This window comes from Schistocerca nitens, chromosome 11, assembly GCF_023898315.1.
Source record: "Schistocerca nitens isolate TAMUIC-IGC-003100 chromosome 11, iqSchNite1.1, whole genome shotgun sequence".
Classification (NCBI taxonomy): Eukaryota; Metazoa; Arthropoda; class Insecta; order Orthoptera; family Acrididae; genus Schistocerca; species Schistocerca nitens.
The window spans coordinates 169,496,849-169,518,027 of NC_064624.1; the positions used below are offsets into that span (position 1 = coordinate 169,496,849).

At 44.9% G+C, this 21,179-nt stretch overlaps 1 protein-coding gene and 1 long non-coding RNA gene across 9 annotated transcripts in view; both read right to left on the bottom strand.

Annotated features, from left to right (window-relative positions):
* LOC126213498 (putative sodium-dependent multivitamin transporter) overlaps positions 1–21,179 on the bottom strand; it is a 1,462,669-nt gene that overhangs the window by 719,437 nt on the left and 722,053 nt on the right. The window lies entirely within an intron of this gene.
* On the bottom strand, positions 7,442–8,231 carry LOC126213503 (uncharacterized). The gene is made up of 3 exons (XR_007541199.1): positions 8,049–8,231; positions 7,784–7,894; positions 7,442–7,625 (listed from the first exon to the last, which is right to left on the bottom strand). It is a non-coding gene; the product is annotated as an uncharacterized LOC126213503 (long non-coding RNA).

The following is a 21,179-nucleotide window of genomic DNA, read 5'->3' on the forward strand; positions in this document are numbered from 1 at the left end:
GAAACAGCACTATAGAGGCGACACGACACCAGATGGGGGGAGGGAGGACCCAGACCAATGAGGGGGAAAAGGGGGAGGAGAGGGAAAAAAAGGGGGGAGCCAATGGAGGGAGGGGACATAGAAAAAAGGGGGCTGGGTGGATGCAAGAAGTGGGAAAGGCAGTGGAGGGGAGAGCAAAAGGGCTCAGGGGAGAGGAGGGAGTCAAGAGCGAGGGCGGGTAGGGGATAAACAGGATCGAAGGATGGGAAGAGGGAGGGTAGGCAGGGAAAAAAAAAGGATGGAAGGACGGGGAGGGGGAGCCCAGGAAAAGGGTAGAGGAAGGGACGGGGAGGTGAGGATCAGGGTTGATAGGAGGGATAAATGGAGGGAGAGTGGTCATCATCCAGGAGCGGGAGTTGATGGAAGCCACTTTGGGAAAGGAGATTAAGGGTGCAGAGGTGGAGGGTAGGGGGGACACAATGGTGAAGGTGCGGCAGAAGGCAAGGGTTGGAGAGGAGAAGGGCAACCAGAGGATGAGGGGTATCAAGTTTGCGGAAGGTGTAAAGGATCCGGATATGTTCGAGGAAAATGAGCAGATGGGGGAAAGCAATCAGGTCATAGAGGATCCACGTGGGGACGGGAGGTGTAAATGGATGGTGAGACAGAGTGCATCACGCTCAAGGATCTGGAGGGACTCGTAGAATTTGGCGGGGAGGGGGAGGGGGGGGGGGGCAGATATCCAGGTGGGACTGGCGTAAGAGAGGATAGGATGAATTAAGGAATTGTAGGCGTGGAGGATGGTAGAGGGGTGCAAACCCCATGTCCGGCCAGAAAGGATTTGAATGAGTCAGAGGCGGTTCTGAGCTTTCTATTGGATTTTTTTTTTTTTTTTAATCAATGCATTACCACAAGTGTTGCTGAGTGTGAAGAATTCTCTTTGCAAATAATTATTAAACTTGAGCACTTATACCAACTTTGTTAAACTATAAGTAAGCAATAAACATAGATAAAGCTTCTAATTGTGACATCAAATAAAAGGTTCTCCATTGCTTGCACTGTTGCTTGGTGTCACTAACAGATGTGAGCTTGGCACGATGCTGGGAAAAATATGGCGATCCTTTTACCACCTGCCTCCTGTCGCCATCTGATCTGCAGTGCCTGATAGAGCACATTTGTATGTCGGTGATATTCTATGCACCCATTTGTAGCCCTGTATGGAAAGCCATTCTGGGCTTACATTTCAGAAAGATAATGCACATCTGCACATAGCGATAGTTTCTACTGCTTGTCTTCATGCTTAAAAACCCTTCCTTGGCCAGTGAGGTCGCAGGATCGCTCCTCATCTGAAAACGTATGTAACATTATTGGTGAGGCCCTCTGACCAGCTCAGGATTATGATGAGCTAAAGCACCAACTGGACAGTATATGGCTCGACATCCCTCAAGAGGGCATCCAACAAATCTATCAATCAATGCCAAGCCAAATAACTGCTAATATAAGGACCAGTGGTAGACCAACACTTTACTGACTTGCTCAATTTGTGGAGATCTTTCTCTTGAATAAGTTGATCAATTTTTCTTCAGCTGTGACCATTTGGTTGGCTGTACATGTACATAACGTCTACCAATTTCAGTCCCAAGTGGATAATTTCTTCGAGGTGAGTTGCTTTTTTTTTCAGTCTTAAAGGTTTTACCCGTGTGGGAATCACGAATTGTGCAAGTATAAGGGTTGTGACTATGTGACACGTGTAAGTTTCGATTGATACTGAAAGTGTGCTCAGGTAGTTGTAGTTCTTAAGGCGAGCACTTGTGGTAAGCGACAAATCTGGGTTCGAATCCTGGTCTGTCACAAATTTTCTTCTGGTCCAAATGGCTGATGTCAATATAGTGTCTCAGAACATGAAGTTATTTTGTAACATTTCGGAAGTATTCATAGCTAGCTGTATTATTCAGCAACAAGAAATGCTTTTTTTGTTATAACATTTTATATCCTCTTCACTTCAGCCAGAATCAGTTATTTTGCCACCTAATTGGGTAAAGTCGTATACTACTTCAGTGTGTCATTTTCTAGTCTAATTCCCTCAGCATCAGCTGGTTTGTTTCAACTACATAGCTGTACCCTTGTTTTATTTTTGTCACTGTTCTTCATATGATCGCTTTTCAACACACTGTTCATTCCATTCAACTGCTCTTCATAGCCTTTTGCTGTCTCCGAGAGAATTACAATATCATTTGAAAACCTCAAAGCCTGTGTTGTTTGTCCCAGAACTTTAATTTCCCTCACAAATTTCTGCTTGATTTCCTTTACTCCATACTCAATGTACAGACTGTATAACACCAGTGGTAGACTACAACCTAGTTTTCCCCACTTACCCACTGCTTTCCTTTCACATTCTGTGACTCTTGCAACTGCAGTCTTGTTTCTGTACAAGTCTTGAATAATTGTTCACTCCATTTTCTAAAAATTTGTGATACCTTCAAACTTCAAAAAGTGTATATAAGTAAAAATTGTTACAATCTCTTTCTAAATTGGCCAATGCTATCAGAAGAAGAGCATAATATGTTATTTCTCAAGACAACAAATCTCTTGGGAACATTTACTAATTGTACACAGCCGAATGTGGTATCACTAGAAAGAGTTTTATTTGGCACTGCATACCATTTTGTGCCATGACTTAGTATTTTTTGAAAATTTTAATACAAAAGACACTTTTAGCTATTGTAGGCAAAAGGGCATCATGGAAGTCCAGGTTCATACCTCTATTTTACGAAGTTAACTCATTAATCACAAATAAGAGATGGTCTTTCTATACAATGTTATCACAAATGCCTTTTTATTTGTTTTAAAGTGCTTATTAAGTGGATAATTTGTACACAGCATTGTCATAAACAATAACTTTGACCACTAAGGTAGTCCATTATCTCTGGCAATCGTGCAAGTTGACGTTTCTAAACAAATATACTTTCCGAATTGCTAAATATATTTGTTCAATTGTGCCTTGAATTGTAATTTACGTATTGCTTCTATGGTCTAATGTGTTTACTGTAGTTGAAATTTTTTGTCAACTTAATGTTTCAGGTTGTGTAGCCCTACTGCAAACCGCCATGGGGTCTATGGCAGAGGGTATGTCCCACTGTAGCAGTTAATAGGGTTACTTCCTGTTTCATTCTCGAATGGAGCATGGGAATAATCATTGTTTGACACACTCACAATCCCTGCATGAGCAATACATGGGGGGTGTAGCATATTTCTAGAGTAATCATTTAAAGCTTTTTCTCGAAACTTTAACAGATTTTCTTGGGGTAGTTTATGTCTGTCTTCAAGAATTTGCCGTTTCAGTTCCTCCAGTGTGTATATGACACTCTCCCATGAATTAAACAAATTTGTGGTCACAGATGCTGCCCTTCCCTGTATAAGTTCAGTATATAAGTATATCTAGTATAGGTCCACACACTTCACCAGTAATCTAAGATGGGTCGCATAATTGATTTATAAGCAATCTCTTTAGTAGACTTATTGCACTTCAAGCATTCCAAGTACAAAACGCATTTTAGAAAACACGGAAACGTATATACAAGGCTGTACCATTAATACACAATTAGTATTTCCCATTATTCAGTTCATTTTCAGAGATGTTTCTCTTCATTCCCACAACAACCCATATCCCAGCAACTACACTTACTCCAGATGCTGTCATTATTTGAAACTGTAAAAGTGGAAGAGCATCACACTGCTCATCCAGTACCTTGAAGAAATGCAATTCCACATTTGAATTGGAATGTTGAGATATCCCACATCTTCAAGATACTAAACTTTTCAGATGATACAATACATTTTCCATGTATTAATATTATGCTAAAATTTTCTTTTTCTACTCCGTTAAGATGAATGTGGAGGGATTAAGGCTAATGCTCTGCAGCAAATCCTAATATGTTTGCTTAACGTTTTGATAAAATGTCTTAAGTGAACACAAGGCCTTTCTGCATATATTGCAATAAATCACTACATAACTCAGATATTATTCTATGTCTTAATATTTTGCTTAAATTATTCTTTTCTACTCTATTAAAATGAATGTGGAGGAATGAATGCCAATGCTCTGCCAGTAATCTTAATATATTTTCTGGATGTTCTGTTAAAATTTATGAATTGAACATATGGCTTTTCTGAATATATTGTAATAGATGCACATAACTCAGTTCATAACTCAGAGTTTCTTTCCAGTAGAAACAAAAATCGTACAAATTATGGCTAGTTCCCAGTGTCTTTGGCATTATACTCTACTCATGGTTCATTCTTTGACATATGGTCAGTTGTATACATTAGATTAGAAACTCTTGATGATTCCTTCTTTTGGTAGGAATGGTAGAAATCAACTTAGATGGTATGTTCTTCTCATTTATGGGTACATGACCCCAACTGGGCTTGGTGGAACTCCAGTCTGATCAGACAGTTGGAATGTGTGATCTTCAGAAGCATCAATGAATGGGCTAACTTGTGAACAACAGAATTGCACAAATTGTGTTACCTGGCAGTGCTGTTAGTTATTTCTGTGTGAAGCCCTTCCTTTACTTTCAACAGAAATATTATTCTTTCTGTACAGTTTTGGCCACCATTCCTTAAACATTGGCACCTCTCCTGTTTTTGATATTTTCATTTCAAAATTCATCTTTTCGTGGGAGTCAATTATTAATTCTGCATCTTTCTTCACAAGATATATCCTATCCATCTTCCTAATTTTCCTCTTTATCTGTTGAAATCTCTATCATGTGCAAGGTTGCACTACCCTCCTGTTGGAAAGTAATGGGAGATGTATTGAAACCTTCACTCTACCACAAGCATTAAACAAACCTCACCAGTGCATGGTTTTTGTTTTTGCCTCCAAAACAGGCTTTATCAGAGCTTTTTCGTGATAGAGGTAACATGTGGCCCTTGCACTCTGTAACTCGTGCACATTAAAGATATTTAATGAAATCTGACCCAAGTTAAATGGAAATTGAATTGGTATCTGAGGTAATTGCAAATTCTGCATACAATCAAACGAGAGGCCTGCAATGGTAGAATCAGTGTCAGTTTTTGCTGTAACTGCGTGTAAATTCTTGAAGAATTAATCACCACACCTCTTGTGCACTATTAACTCAGCTATTGCTGCCCTTTTACCAGCATCATTCAGAGATGGACTTTTGATTTTTATCCAAATCTCTTTACATTTACTGCTCGTATACACCTGTGGTTCCCCAGATTTTAGATTAAAATAGAAATTGATAATCAACTTGAATATCCATATTAATAGTTTTGAACATGTGCCACATAATCTGCACATGATTGGGGTCAAGATAATTAGATTCTTCATTGGCATAATGTGCTTCCCGGATTGGAAATGAGTCGATGTGCTTTTTATTTCCACTTCTTAAGCCACTGGTTCTGCACGGCCAGGGTTACATTTTCCCCTCTTACAACACACCAGTGCCTGTGTTATTCTGAATTACGATGCAATATCCCATGGGACAAGGACCCTCTTGATAAGTGGGTTATTTGGATTCAAGTGCCACTCTGGAACAAATTTTCATTGTCATCACTCCATTATACAGCTGTTGGTTGTCCATTTTCGCAACTGTGAATTCATTCCAGGTTTCCACCTTTATCTCTTGGAGATTTACCTTCTTTTAACATATTGCTATATTCGCACATTGCTGAAATCACCAACACTTTGGAAGGCAGTTTTACAAACTTGAATCTTTCCTTCAGATCTTGATAGCCAACAAATGCATGACCACAATTTTGGTTTCTTCCCACTAAATTCCTTATCACTTCTAGGCTTCTTTCTTGCCACTTGTTTTACTCCTATGAGGCTTTGAACGATTCCATCCTGTTCATTTTTTGTTCTATCTTGCTGCCCTCTGTCATCTCAGTTGCCATGCTTTTCATCTGACAACTGGAAACAGAATGACATATTCAGTCGAACTTAACGTTCTACATTATTATGTTTGCTGTGGTAGTTAAACGTTAATTTTGAAGTAATACTAAATTTCAGGTTAAGACACACGTGCTGATATAACCATTACGTTTTGGTTGGTATCTATTCCCTCTCCAATTTATATATGCTTCATTTTCACTCTGCTCGCTATATGGCTATATGTTTTGGAACCTCCACTGCATTCTTTCTTTTTCCATTACTCCCTGATATTTGTCACTAACTTCACCACTGTCTGACATCTTACCACCAATAACAAAATAGATTAATAAAAAAGTAAGCGGAATATTGATTATTCTCCCTGCCTTAAACTGAGTTGATAGTATAAAATTTTTAGCGAGCCCAAATCTTTTGTACCTGTGGGCTTTCACTTTGAGAGAATGTGATAACAATGGCTGCATAACAATACAAAATGTTCCAGGACATATGGGATTTCTTTACATCTTGATTGGGCTACATCCTTAAAGCACAAACACATATGTAACTCAATGCTGTCAAAAATGGATGTGTTTGTTTTCTTAATATTCCCATTCATTTACAAAATAAATCAGTATTGCTTCTTCTGTTCTTACCTTACTCCTAAACCTGATTTGATCATTCTTGAGGTCATGTATTACTAATATTTACAATTAAAAAGGGCTTATTTCAATAGTGGTACAAGTCCATTTTTGTTCATTTTGAGATACAGAGTCGTAAAGTTAAATGAGCGCTGAAAAATCTGCAGTTGAGATACCAGAAATATTCAAGCATATGGCTTCTTGCTAGAGATGAACCTTTATTTATGTTTGTTTGGATCATTAATTTCAGAAGCATTATAGACAGAAAAGTGGAGGTAATGGACTTGTACCACTATTGAAATAAGCCCTTCATATTATATGACGACATGCACATTCAACATCAGTTATGGTTGGTCAAATACTGCTGTGACTCTGAATGTATTATATTAATAAGAAGCTACATTGCCTTTTTCTCCTGAAAATATCAAGTAACGTAACAAATGTGTTTGATTCTGCTTCCAATATGACAGTTTTGGTTAATACTCCACATGCCTACAGGACTTTGCAATGTTAACACAGCAGAACTCAGACATCTGTATAAGTGTAGTGAAATGAAAACAGTCATATGAATGCCTCACTTTTCTTCCGACACAGTTCATGCCTCGGGAGAAAAGTTTTACACCTGGTGTTCTACATGGCAACTTCTCACACAAGAACTTTTTGCCGACACTACTACCACCTACATAAGTACGCTTTTCCCGTGTTACTTTCAAGTAATGCACTTCAGCTATTCCTGATTTAACTGGAAGATCTGTACTTCCCACTTTCATATCAACAGCCTCAAAATGCATATTGTAGACTTCGGGATATGTTACAGGTCAGTGTCACACCAAGATTGTGGAGAAAGGGGGGGGGGGGGGGGCTGCATGGAAAATTACGGGTATTGGACGGCTTAACATGTGGAAAATGAGATTTTTATTATTCACTCACTGTATTTTTATTATTCCTTTAAAATCGCACAACTTCAACAAAACACAGTTTAATCATTCACACACTTATTTCACTTTTAAACTGCAAATCCTCTAAGAGCCGTCTTGAATCTTCACGAGTCACTCTCAACAGCCTTGATGTGGATAGATACGTACAGCAACCAGTAATCAGAGTCAGAACTGCGTCTGCAAAAACACAAGGATTATTAAATAATTTTTGCTGTCACTAATTACTGGCAATATAATTGACAGAGTAGATTGCTAATATTTGCTATAATGAATGTCACATTTGCAAGAACGGCTCACTGAAGTAATTAAGTCCATCGAAACGCTTACAAACTAACCTCTCGTCTGACGAAAACGGTCTAAAGACGCAGTGGCAATTTCTTCAGATCTGTTGACAATGATATTTTGAGTTATCACTTTGCTGAGTGACTGAAATGTAGTTCAGGTACCTGTGAACATAACAATATGTTAGAATTCATTTTCTAAACACGAACTATTATGGTACTGTACGGCTACTTACATATTAATTACACTATTAATATTTACACAGTTGTTTCTTTAGTACAAAATTAAAGCCAACGGAAGAAAAAACGTAAAACATACTTTCCAATGACAGGTTTGTTGAGATGCAATTTTCTGTGTTGACAGATGTAACTTTTTCGTACGGTGGTAAGTCGCAGAAGTCGCAGTGGCGGAGGGATACACGACCGATGTTCCTTCCCTGCGACAAATCACAGATACTGAAAAGTAGCATTCACAGAAATCAGAGATATCGGAAAATCGCAGTTTAGCCCATCAATAGCAAGAACCCTCCAAAAATTTAAACAAACGAATTTCCTTCGGCAGCGCCAAGCAACAGGGCATTCTACCGCCGGCCGATTATTCGATTTCGAAACAGGAAGCTTAACAGGAAATAACCTGATAACATTATCAATGTAATTGGCGGTTCACACCTATCGGCACGAACCCTCCAAATACAAACGAATTTCCTTCGCCGCTTTACACCTCATAACATTATCAATGTAATTGACGGTTCACACCTATCGGTACGAACCTTCCAAATACAAACGAATTTCCTTCGCCGCTTTACACCTCATAACATTATCAGTGTAATTGACGGTTCGACGGTTCACACCTATCGGTACGAACCTTCCAAATACAAACGAATTTCCTTCGCCGCTTTACACCTCATAACATTATCAATGTAATTGACGGTTCGGTACGAACCTTCCAAATACAAACGAATTTCCTTCGCCGCTTTACACCTCATAACATTATCAATGTAATTGACGGTTCAACACCTATCGGTACGAACCCTCCAAAAATTTCTAACGTGCCTTATCGGCCAACCTCTATCGAATTTCCTTCGCTGCTTTACACCTCATAACATTATCAATGTAATTGACGGTTCGGTACGAACCTTCCAAATACAAACGAATTTCCTTCGCCGCTTTACACCTAAACACCTCATAACATTATCAATGTAATTGACGGTTCAACACCTATCGGTACGAACCCTCCAAAAATTTCTAACGTGCCTTATCGGCCAACCTCTATCGAATTTCCTTCGCCGCTTTACACCTCGTAACATTATCAATGTAATTGTCGGTTCGGTACGAACCTTCCAAATACAAACGAATTTCCTTCGCCGCTTTACACCTAAACACCTCATAACATTATCAATGTAATTGACGGTTCAACACCTATCGGTACGAACCCTCCAAAAATTTCTAACGTGCCTTATCGGCCAACCTCTATCGAATTTCCTTCGCCGCTTTACACCTCATAACATTATCAATGTAATTGACGGTTCGGTACGAACCTTCCAAATACAAACGAATTTCCTTCGCCGCTTTACACCTCATAACATTATCAATGTAATTGACGGTTCAACACCTATCGGTACGAACCCTCCAAAAATTTCTTGCGTGCCATATCGGCCAACTTCGATCGCACTTCCGTCTGACTTTCCCAGTTTTAACCAACATGCCACCACAAATTTTGCTGAGTATGAAAAATTGTCTTTGCAAATAAAAGAGAGACACGGATGAGCTTTCCACCTTTGTTAAGAGACTAAATCTATTCAATTATAGTAGATAAGGAGGTTTTTGTTATTTCCAACCAATTCCTGTTAAGCTTCCTATTTCGAAATCGAATAATCGGCCGGCGGTTGAATGCCCTGTTGCTTGGCGCTGCCGACAGATGTCAGCGCGGTGCGCTCCGGGAAAAACATGGCGCTCCATCTCCTGTCGCCGTCTGCTTTGCAGTGCCTGTATAGCGAAGCAAACTAATTGCAGTGAATACTAGCATTATTCTATGGAGGGGTGAATGCAAATGCTCTGCTGGTAAACCTAATATATTTTCTTGGCGTTCTGTTAAAATTTATTAAGTGAACATATGGCCTTGTTGAATACATTGCAATAAATGTACATAAATCAATACGAAACTCAGTTTATTGTAATATGGGCAAAACTCAAGTAAAGTATGGCTAATTGCCATTGTCTTTCGCATTATACTCCACTCGTGGTTGATTCTTTGACATATGGCCAATTGTATATGTTAGAATAGAAGTTCTTTATGATGCCTTGTTTTGGGAGGAATGGTAGAAATCGCCTTAGATGGTGCATGCTCCTCTCATTTATCATTACATGAGCCCAATTGAGCCTGATTTACAGGGCTTGGTGGAACTGCAGTTTGATCAGAAAGTTGGAATGTGTGCTATTCTGCCACATCAATGAATGGCTTAACTTTAACACCACCACGAGTGTCTTGTGAACAACAGAACTGCACAAATTGTGTTACATAAAAGAGCTGTTAGTTTCTGTGTGAAGCCCTTCCTTTCCTTTCAACAGAAATATTAGTATTACTATGGAATTTTGGCCACCACTCCTTCAAATTGGGAACCTCTTATGTTTTTGATAATTTCACTACAAAATTCCTCTTTGTGCGGGATTCAGTTATTAATTCTGTATATTCTTTCAGAATACATATCCTATCAACCTTTCTAATTTTCCTTTTTGTCTGTTGATATGGCTATCATGTGCAAGGTAGGACTACCCTCCAGTTGGAAAGTAATGGGTGATGAACTGAAACCTTCCCTATGCCACAAGCATTAAACAAGCCTCACCATTGAATGGTTTTTATTTTGGCCTCCACAACAGTCAGAGAATGAGTGAAAGTCTTTAACACGTTGTCCAACATTTTCATTTATATAATCAAAAAGAAATGAACAAGCTTCATCAGAGCTTTTTCGTGCTATTTCTTTTCTTGATAGAGACAAAAACCTGGCTGTTCCACTCTGTAATTCTGCGGATTTAAGAAATTAATGAAAGCTGCCACAAGCAACATGTACGTTGTCTTTGTATCTGAGGTAATTGCAAATTCTGCATTATATCAAACGAGAGGCCTGCAATGGTAGAATCAGTGGCAGATTTTGCTGTAACTGGGTGTAATTTCTTGTGCACTATTAACTCAGCTTTGCTGACCTTTTAGCAGCATCATTCAGAGATGGACTTTTCATATTTATTTATCTGAGGCTCTCCACATGTACTGCTCGCATACACCTGTGGTTGCCCAAATTTTAAATTAAAATGTCCATGCTTAATTTTCAAATAAAACTGATAATCAACTTGAATATGGAGTTCTAAAGTTTTGAACATCAGCCACATAATCTTCACATGTTTATGGTCCAGATAATTCTGTTCTTCATTGGCATAATGTGTTTTCTGGACTGGAAATGAGTTGATGTGATTTTTCATTTCCACTTCCTAAGCCACTAGTTTTGCACTGCCAGGATGACATTTTCCCCTCTTACAATACTCCAGCGCCTGTTTTACTCCGAATTACGATGCAATTAATGAATCTAGTAGAACTTACTCCAAACAACGTCAATTTGAAAGTAAAGCTTAGAGAAAAAATTTCTCAACCATTCTTCATAAAGAGAGGCTTAAGACAAGGTGAATGCCTATCACCATTAGTGTTCGACTGTGCACTGGAATATGTAATGACCGAATGGTACAAGGTAACACAAAGAAAATAAGAACTGGAAGTGTGACAATTGGTAAAAGTTGAAACTGCTTGGGATTTGCTGCAGATCTTACTCTCCTAACCACGAATGTTCAAGAAACCACTAAACTATTTACATCTCTAAGAAATATCACAGAAAGTCACCCTCAGAATATCATTCGAAAAAACACATTATGCCAGCTGGGCCACAAAATTTCAGTGGAAGAACAGGAAATCAAAATCGTTGATCAATTTAAATATTTAGGTGACATCATAACTGGAAATCTGAATGAAAAACAAACATGACAAAGTAGAATAAAAACCCCATCAAGGAAATTTACATTAGTAAAAACGCATACAACAAAAAGGCCTGTCTATAGTTGCAAATTTAAAACATTGTACAACAGTTACACAACCAGAAATAACATATGCATCTGCAACCATCTTCAAAACGACCGTTGTTGTTGTTGTCGTCGTCTTCAGACCATGTACTGGCGTGATGCAGTTCTCCATGCATGGTAGCTGGAGGGAAGGGATGAGTTTTGTAGTGCATTCGAAAAATAAACAAGAATGGGTAATTGCAAACGTGTTACTGTAACTGGCACCCCAGCATCCAACATTCACAAACTATTTGACGGCTCGCACAACAAAGCAGAAGCCCTCCAAAATTTCGTAAACATTTAATGGTTACATGTATAGGAATTTGTTGCTTTTTTTCTGTACTGTGGGAACGGCGTTGCCACAGTGGACACACTGGTTCCCGTGAGATGACAGAAGTTAAGTGCTGTCGGGCGTGGCTGGCAGTTGGATGGGTGGCCTGAAGACGGAGTGCTTTCTTTATTGTTTTTTCATTCCAATGTCCCATATGGGCAGGGAAGGCCTGTCAGCGGCACAATCCACTGCTCTTCTGCCGAGTGACATGACAACTATGACAAGAATAAAATGTTACACACTTAAGGCGATAAAATGGGGAACTTAAAACAGAGCAAGGGGAGATAATGGAGGTAAAAAGATACTGACATGGAGATGTTCATGGGGTGACGATTAAAAAAGTCGACATAAGGTTAAAAAACACAAAGAAGACACTGAAGGCACACGCACAGATTAAAAGTCTGCCACAGTATTAAAAACCCTCCAGAATAACGCACTTAAAACCCACTTGGAGCACACACCATGAAGAATAAAACTACCATGTGGGAGCTGCTGAGGGAGAGGCCAGAGAGGATGGAGAAGGAGGGGAGAGCAAGGGGCAGCAAGGGAAGTGGTGGGATGAAAAGAGTAGGGGTGTCAGCGGGCAGGAGACTGGTGGGGCAGGAGATGAAGAGGGAAGACAAGGCAGGAGGGAGTGCAGAGACACTGAAGGGGGGCACAAGAGAGGGAGGGGGAGTAGGATGGGGAAGCCGCTCGGGAAAACGGAGGGGGAGGAGAGGGAGCCCTAAAGAAGAGGCAGGAAGATGGGGTTAGAGTTGGTAGGAAGGGTAGATCTGAGGGCAAAGCGCATCATCTGGCAGGGGTAGACGGTGGAAGTTGCGTTGGGCAAGGAGGCGGAGGGTGTGGAGATGGAAAGAGGGTGGGACACAACGGCAAACGTGCGGCAACGGATTGGGGGTGGAGAGCAAGGGAGATACCAGGGGGTGAGGGGGATCAACGCGGCAGACAATATACAGTGTACAGATGTGTTCAAGAAAAGGAGGAGGTGGGGGAAGGGGGTGAGGGATGCATGTGAGGGACGGAAAGTGGATGCGGAAGGTGAAGCGGAGCACATGGTGTTCGAGGATTTGGAAGGATTTTTAGGGCCTGGAACGAATTTGCTATTTTCCCCTTTATTGTTAATTTCACACCTTATACAGGTAGGCCACTAACAGCATACTACGCCGCTCTTCAGACACAGATAAAACTAATGATACAAAACAAGAAAATCACAGAACAGACATGGTGGATATACAAACGTAAAATTAAAACACACAGAGCCGTTCACAAGCGCAGAGTCCAAATTAAAAATGTTGAGACACGTGGACATGCGCAGAGATGGCAGATGACACACGCAAACTTTGGAGCACAAACTATTAAACACTGGAACACTTGAGGACAAACACGATGGCACACACAAACACTAGGCGATGATCTCTGGTGCGCAAAAGTTCACTATACGTGTACGGGTCTGGGGACCTGCCAAAAGGCGAAAAAGGGGGGAGGAGGGAGAGGGGAGTGTGTAGATGCCAGTGGCAGAGGAGATGGGAGGGGCAGGAAAGATGGTAAGGGGGGTAGGGGAAGCCCAGGGGAGGAGGGAGGAAGGAAAGGAGGAGGGAGAGAAGGAAGAGAGAGTGCCATTGGGAAAAACACAGGGTGTGGTAGAGGAGAATCAAAGTTGGCAGGAGGGGTAGATGGAGGGGATGAGGGCATCATCAGGGAGTTGGTGGAAGCCTCCTTGGAGAGGGTATGGAGAGTGGAGAGATGCAGGTGGGGTGTGGGAATGAAGGTGCGACACAGGACGTGGATGGGAGAGGATGGGAGAGACAAGCGGGTGAGGGGGATCAAGTTTGCAGGAGATGTAGAGGATCCGCATCCATTCGAGGAAGAGAAGGAGGTGCGGGATCAGAATAAGATAATATAGGATCCGCGTGGGGGACGGGAGACGGATGCAATAGGCGAGGTGGTACTCATGGCGTTCTAGAATTTGAAGGGATTTGTAAAAGGTAGGAGGGACAGAGATCCAGGTGGGATGAGCGTAGCAGAGGATAGGGCGGATAAGGGATTTATAGGTGTGGAGAATGGTGGAGGGGTCCTGACCCCATGTGCGGCCAGAAAGGAGATTGAGGAGACAGAGTCGAAAGCATTCCTTGGCATGGATTGTCCAGAGATGGGGGTCCAGGATAGGTGATGGTCAAGGGTGACGCCAAGGTACTTCATGGTGGGGGTGAGGACGATAGGCCAGCCATAAATGGTGAGTTAGAAGTCGAGGAGACAGAAGGAAGGGGTGGTTTTGCCTACAATGATCGCTTGGGTTTTGGAAGGATAGACCTTGAGCAACACTGGTTACACCAAACGGTCAACCAGTCAAGATGGGATTGGAGAAAGTGTTGGGAGCGTTGCAGGGTGGGGGTGAGGGAAAGAGAGGCTGTTTCATCGAAGTACTGGAGAAGGTGGATGGCGGGTGAAGGTGGCGACATATCCGCCGTATACAAAAGGTATAGAAGAGGGGTGAGGATGGAACCTTGGGCACACCGGCGGAGGGGTAGAAGGTGTAGGAATCCGTGTTTTGGATCGTGACATAGGAAGGACGTTGGGAAAGAAAGGACCCGATCAGACAGACGTAGTTGATAGGAAGTGCAAAGATTTGGAACTTAAAGAGGAGACCAGAATGCTACACACCGTCGTAGGCGCGTTCCAGGTCGAGGGAGAGGAAGATGGCGGAGTGACAGGAAATGAGCTGTTCGGAGAGGAGATGAGTGAGGTGAAGGAGAAGGTCGTCAGTAGAGAAGGATGGTCTAAAGCCACACTTGGGTAACAGAAAGGAGGCGGCGATGGCGGAGATGCTGGTGGTTGCGTCGGCTAAGGATGGATTCCAGGACCTTGCTAAAGACTGAGGTAAGGCTGATGGGATGGTAGGAGGTGACAGCGGATGGCGGTTTGTCGGGTTTGAGGAACATCAGGATAAGGGGAGGTCTGGCTAGGGTGGAGAGAAAGTAGGTGGGAGCTTCACGGAGGTGGCGATAGATAACACGATCGTGACCGGGAGTGGTGTTGTGTTTCGTGCAGAGTGTAGTGATGAAATCCTGAGTAGTGATGTGGGCATTGAGTTTCTTGGGTGTAATGTTGTCCAAGTACTGGAAACCATGGGCGAATGGAGGACATAGGTTTCAGTTCGATTGCGGACATCTGGGAAGAGGGGGTAATCGAACTGGGGATTGTAAGGGAGGGTAAAGATATTGGACAGGTAGGAGGCAAAGTGATTGGCCTTACTAAGGTTGTCAGGGAAATGTTGGTCATGATGAGGGAGAGGATGGTACGGGGAGGGGGGGGGGGAGGCAGACCAGTACTTGGACGAGTTGATAGGAAGTGTAACATTATGATAGGTGCATTTCTGTCGCCAGTCGCGGCGATTCTTAGCCTTGAGCCAGCTTTGGACGTGTCTTTGTAGTTGCCAGTGGCGTCATAGTGTGTCCGGATCACACGTGTGAATGAAGGCATGGTAGAGACGTCGGGATTCACGGAGGGTAAGGATGGCCTGTGGGAGTAAAGGGGAATGGGAATAATCATGGACGTACTTCGGGCGAGGGTCATTACGAGGGTCAGGGCGGGGGCGACGACTGTCTGAAACGGTGAGGAGGATAGACCAATGGGGTCCAGGACATCCACCGCTATGCGGCCAAGGAGGTTAGGGGAGGAGAGGATGACATCGGGAATGGAGATGGATTCAGGGCGGTTGTGCTGGGGAATGGGGATGAGGTCATCTTGTAGGGAGGAGAGGAACCTATGCGACCGCTGTTACTGGGCGGCGGAACAACTATTAATGTTGAGGTCGGCGGCGATTAAGTAGAAGGAGAAGGTGCAGTCGATGTAGGAAAGGAAGTCAAAAGGAATAGGGGCGTTAAGGCAGACGTGGATGGTGGCGCAGGTAACGGTGAGGCCGGGGAAGAAGAGACTAATGATCAGGTGTTCTGTGGGGTTGGGAAGGATGGGTTGGAGCCGAATAGGGATCTGGCGGTGGTGGACAATTATCGGAGCAGTTGAGGAGGTAGGGAGAAGTGTGGACAGTATGCTGAGGCTGTAGAAAGGTTTTGTTTAAGAGGAAGGCGTGCACACTGTGGGTCGTGAGGGTGTGCATGAGGAGGTTCTTGTTGGTGGGTAGGGACTGCATGTTGTTAAACTAGATACAGTGCTGTCGCGCTATGACAGGAATTTAGACAAGGGTGCCGAGTCGGGAGAAGGTGAAGTGGGATTGGATGTGGGAATAGGTGGCATAAGTATTAAGGTGGAAGGCGGATTGGGTGCCGAGGGATATCTGCTGGTGGGTGAGGGGGCGCTGTAACGGGTGGACATTCTGGAGGACGATTGTGACAAACCAGATGATGTCCTCAGCAGTGGGGGGGGGGGGATGGAGGGAGTTGCCAGGAGGGGTGGGGGTGTCCAGATGACGGATGGGGACGGTTATTTCAGGAGTATGGGGGGGGGGTTTGGCCTTGCATTTCTGGGAGTAGGTGGGATGCAGGTGGTTGCAGGTGTTGCAGGAGAGAGGGGACTGGAGGTTGCGACAGTGCCTGAGGAAGTGCGCCTGTTTGCAGTGTGGGCAGATGGGGTCCTTGCAGCACTCTGATGTTGGGTGTGCGCTGTAGTGCAGGCACCTCTGGCAGCAGATGGACTGAGGAGGAGAATAGGAGGGGTCGACCATATACCAACGATGGAACAGAAGGGCACCCTCCTTCAGGAGAAGGAGAAGAGAGGGTGAGTAGCTTGGAGGATGGAATGAGGGGGGGCCAATTGGGCACACCACGTAATTGTGGTGGTGGCGACAGAGGGAGAGGTGTATACAATGGCGGCGGTGGTGGTGGTGGTGGTAGTGGTGGTTGTCATGATTACAACGAGAAAAGAAGGAAAAGAACAGGACAGGACTGGACAAAACTAAAGAAGAAAACAAGAAGCTCACAAAGACGGACGAAACGCTGACTGGGGCCGAATCCCCGCTCCACTGCTGCTGGCGGGAGGTGACCGCAGAGGCTGCTGGGATGGCAGGCTGGCAGGTCCTGGAACACCTAACACTTCGGTAAGTGGCTATGCCGTGACTGAAGGGCGGTACTCTTTTGAGGTACCGACGGAATTTGTTTTCTTTTCCTACAGACTTCGTTTTAAAAACATGAAGATAATAAATAATAAAAACAGGCGATAAAACCAGAGACTTAAATAGTAACATGACGAAAAAATCGTGGAACATAAAACATAGAACAAAGGGATGTTGACGTAAATAAAATACATACGAAGCAGACGGGTAAAAAAATACAGACAATTAACAACATATGGCGACAGTCTGGTTTCTGTTCGCAAAAGACTTAAAATTCTCAGCCAGCGACAGCATGGTTTCTCTTCGCAACACTAGAAAGGCGAATAACACTGAACATTCACTGGAACACTGCACTATAAAGTTGGCAAATGTAACATACCACAGCAAAGACAGATGATGGACAGATGATGGGAAAATAAAAAAGAAGGGATGGAGAGGAAAAGCAAAGGGGGTGGAGGAGGGAAAGGAGCCAATGGAGGGGTGGCGGGTGCTGGGCAGATGCGACAGGGGAAGGCAGAGGAGGGGAATACAAAAGGACTTGGCAGGGGGGGAGAAGGGAGGTAGGGAGAGATTTGGCTGGGAGAAAACAGGATGGAAGGGGGGGAGGGAGCCCAGGGAATGGACTGAGGAAAGGAGGGGGGTGAGGATCAGAGTTGATAGGAGGGAAATATGAAGGGAAAACAGGGCATCATCCAGGAGGGGGAGTTGATGGAAGCCACCTTGGTAAAGGAGATGAAGGGTGTAGAGATGGAGGGTAGGGGGGACACAACAGTGAAGGCATGGCAGGAGGTGGGGACAGGACAAGAGAGGAGCCACCAGGGGGTGAGGGGATCAGAGTTGATAGGAGGGAAATATGGAGGGAAAGAGGGCATCATCCAGGAGGGGGAGTTGATGGAAGCCACCTTGGTAAAGGAGATGAATGGTGTAGAGATGGAGGGTAGAGGGGAGACAACAGTGAAGGCATGGCAGGAGGTGGGGACAGGACAAGAGAGGAGCCACCAGGGGGTGAGGGGAATCAACGCAGTGGGAGGTGTAGAGTAGGTGGATATGTTCGGGGAATAGGAGCAGATGAGGGAAAGGAATGAGGTCATAGAGGATCCACGTGGGGGACGGAAGGCGTATACAGAAGGCGCCACTGGATACACCATGCAGCAAAAGTGTATTCTGGAAAAGGCGTTGGGACCGTTGGAGGGTAGGAGCGAGGGCGAGGAATGCAGTGTCATCGGCATATTGTAAGAGGTCTACTGGAGAGGGTGTTGGGGCACATCTGCCATGTACAGGAGGTAGAGGAGAGGGGAGAGGACAGAGCCCTGGGGCACCCCAGCAGAGGGGTAGAAGGTGTGGGAATTGGCATTATTGGTGGTAACATATGAGGGGCAGCGGGAGAGGAAGGAGGCCATCAGACGGATGTAGTTGACAGGAAGGGCGTAGGTTTGGAGTTTAAACAGGAGACCAGGATGCCAGGCATGGTCGTAGGCCTTTTCGAGGTCGAGGGAGACGAAAATGGCGGTGCGACAGGAGTTAAGCTGGAGGGAGAGGAGATGAGTGAGGTGGAGGAGTCTGTTATCGGCAGAGAAGGAAGGTCGAAAGCCACATTGGGTGTCGGGGAGGAGGTGTTTTTGCGGAGGTGGTGATGGATGCGCCAGGAAAGGATGGATTCCAAGAGCTTGCTGAACACCGATGTGAGACAGATAGGACGTTAGGAAGAGGCATCAGATGGAGGCTTGTTGGGTTTGGTGAACTTCAGGATACGGGAGGTTTTCCACAGGTCAGGGTAGAAACCAGTGGTAAGGATGATATTGTAGAGGGTGGCAAGGACTGAAAGGAAGGAGGGAGGACAGTGTTTGAGGTGGCGGCAGGTAATGCAGTCGTGGCCGGGAGCAGTGTTGCGTTTAGTGCGGAGTGTGAGGCAGAGGTCCTGTGTACTGATGGGAGTGTCAAGTTCATTTGGTGGTGTGTGGCCCAAGTACTGGAAGCTAGGGGTAAGGGGAGGAACAGAGGTATTCATATGGTCCATGAGGTCAGGGAAGAGGGAATAATCAAATTGGGGATCATCTGGTACTGAAAAAAATCAGAGAGTTGAGAGGCAAAGTGGTTGGCCGTACTGAGGTTGTCAGGAAAGGGACGGTAATCAAAGAGGAGAGGGTACTGGGGGGTGGGGAGGTTTCCAGTAAGGTAGTGGAAAGCAGACCAATACTTGGAAGAGTTTATTGGGAGCGTGGTGTTGAGTTGTGTACATGTCTGGCGGCAGGCATGGCGTTTCTTCGCAGTAAGCAGGTTGCAGATATGTCGTCGTAATTGCCGGTAGCGGGTAAGTGTGTCCCGGCCACGAGTGCAGAGAAAAGAGCGGTAGAGCTGGCGGGACTATCGAATTAGGATGGCCTGTGGAGGCAGGCTGGGCCGGTGAGGGTGGATGGCTTAGATGTAGATATGGGTGGCGATGGCGTCAGACAAGATCTGGTGCAGTAAGTCGGCAGTGCAAGAGATGTCATCAGGAGATTGGAGGGCAAGGTCGTGGCCGTCACCCTGGGTGGAATGGAGTCCCGGTAGGCATTCCAGTTGGCACAGTAGTAATCATGGACAAGTTTAGGAGGGACGTTATGGCAAGGAGCGGGGCGGGGTTTGCGACCACTAGAGATAGTGAGGAGAACAGGAGCATGGTCACTGCCAATGAGGTGAAGGACATCTGCGGTGATGCGCCCAGGGAGGTTGGGAGAGGCAAGGACCACATCGGGAGTGGTGTTGGGTTCGGGCCGGGTGTGCTTCGGGAGGGGACCAGGTCTCCCTGGAGGGTGGTGATAAACCGATGCCACCACTGGAGATTGGCAGGATCACGGCTGTGGATACTGAGGTCAGTGGCAATCACATAGGTGGAGAAGGTGCAGTCAATGTGGGCCAGAAAATCGTACGGGATGGGGGTGCAAGGGCGGACATAAATGGTGGCACAGGTGGCAGTAAGGGTGGGGAAGAAGAGGCTGAGGGTGAAATGCTCGGCAGGATTGTTAAGGAGAGGTTGGGGCCGGACAGGGAGGTGCTTGAGGTGGCCTATAGCAACTCTGCCATGCGCCAGAGGGTATCGGATATCGGTGCGGTGAAGGGTGTAAGGAGGTGTGGAGATGGAGATATGTGGTTGAAGGAAGGTTTCATTTAGGACAAAGGCATCCATGTGGTGCTGATGGATGGTGTGGAGGAAGAGGAGTTTGTGGGTGGGCAGGGAGCAAATATTGTGGTACAGGATATGTTAGGGATGTTGTACCATGGGAGGGGAGAGCAAGACGAGGGTGCTGAGTGGGGTGAAGGTGAAGTGGGCCTGGTTGTGGGAGTAGGTGGCATAGGTGATAAGATGGAAGACGGAACGGGCATCGAGGGCGATCTGGGGAAGGGTGTGGGGGCGCTGAGGGGTGGATGTTTTGGAGCACAATGGTGATGAAACGGATTACTTTCTCTGCAGTAGGCGGAGGGCAGACCTAGTGTTTGGGGTGGATGGGATCATCAACAGGACGAGCAGGGACGGTGAGCTCAGGGGTGAGTGGAGGAGGTTTCGCTTTACACTTCGAGAAGGTAGGATGTGGTTTGTTACAGGTGTTGCAGGAGGGGGGAGAGGTGAGGTTGGGGCAGTTCTTGAGGAAGTTGGAAGCTTTGCAGTGGGGACAAGTAGGGGGGGTTCTTCCAGGCAGAGGTAACATGGTCATTGTATGTGAGGCAGCTTTGGCAGTGGTAAGATTGGCCTGGGGAACGGGATGGGTCCACCTTATGACGGCGATTGTAGATGAGGCCTCCTTTGGTGAGGAGGCGGTCAATGGAGGAGGAGGATTCGGTGAACATCCGCAGGAGAAAAGTCGGCTCGGCATCATTGAAGATGTGACGAGCCGAGCGGATTTCAATGTCGGACCGGGAGTTGAGTTCTGCCAACACCTCAGCCTCTGTGATCACGGGGCTAAGCTTCGAGA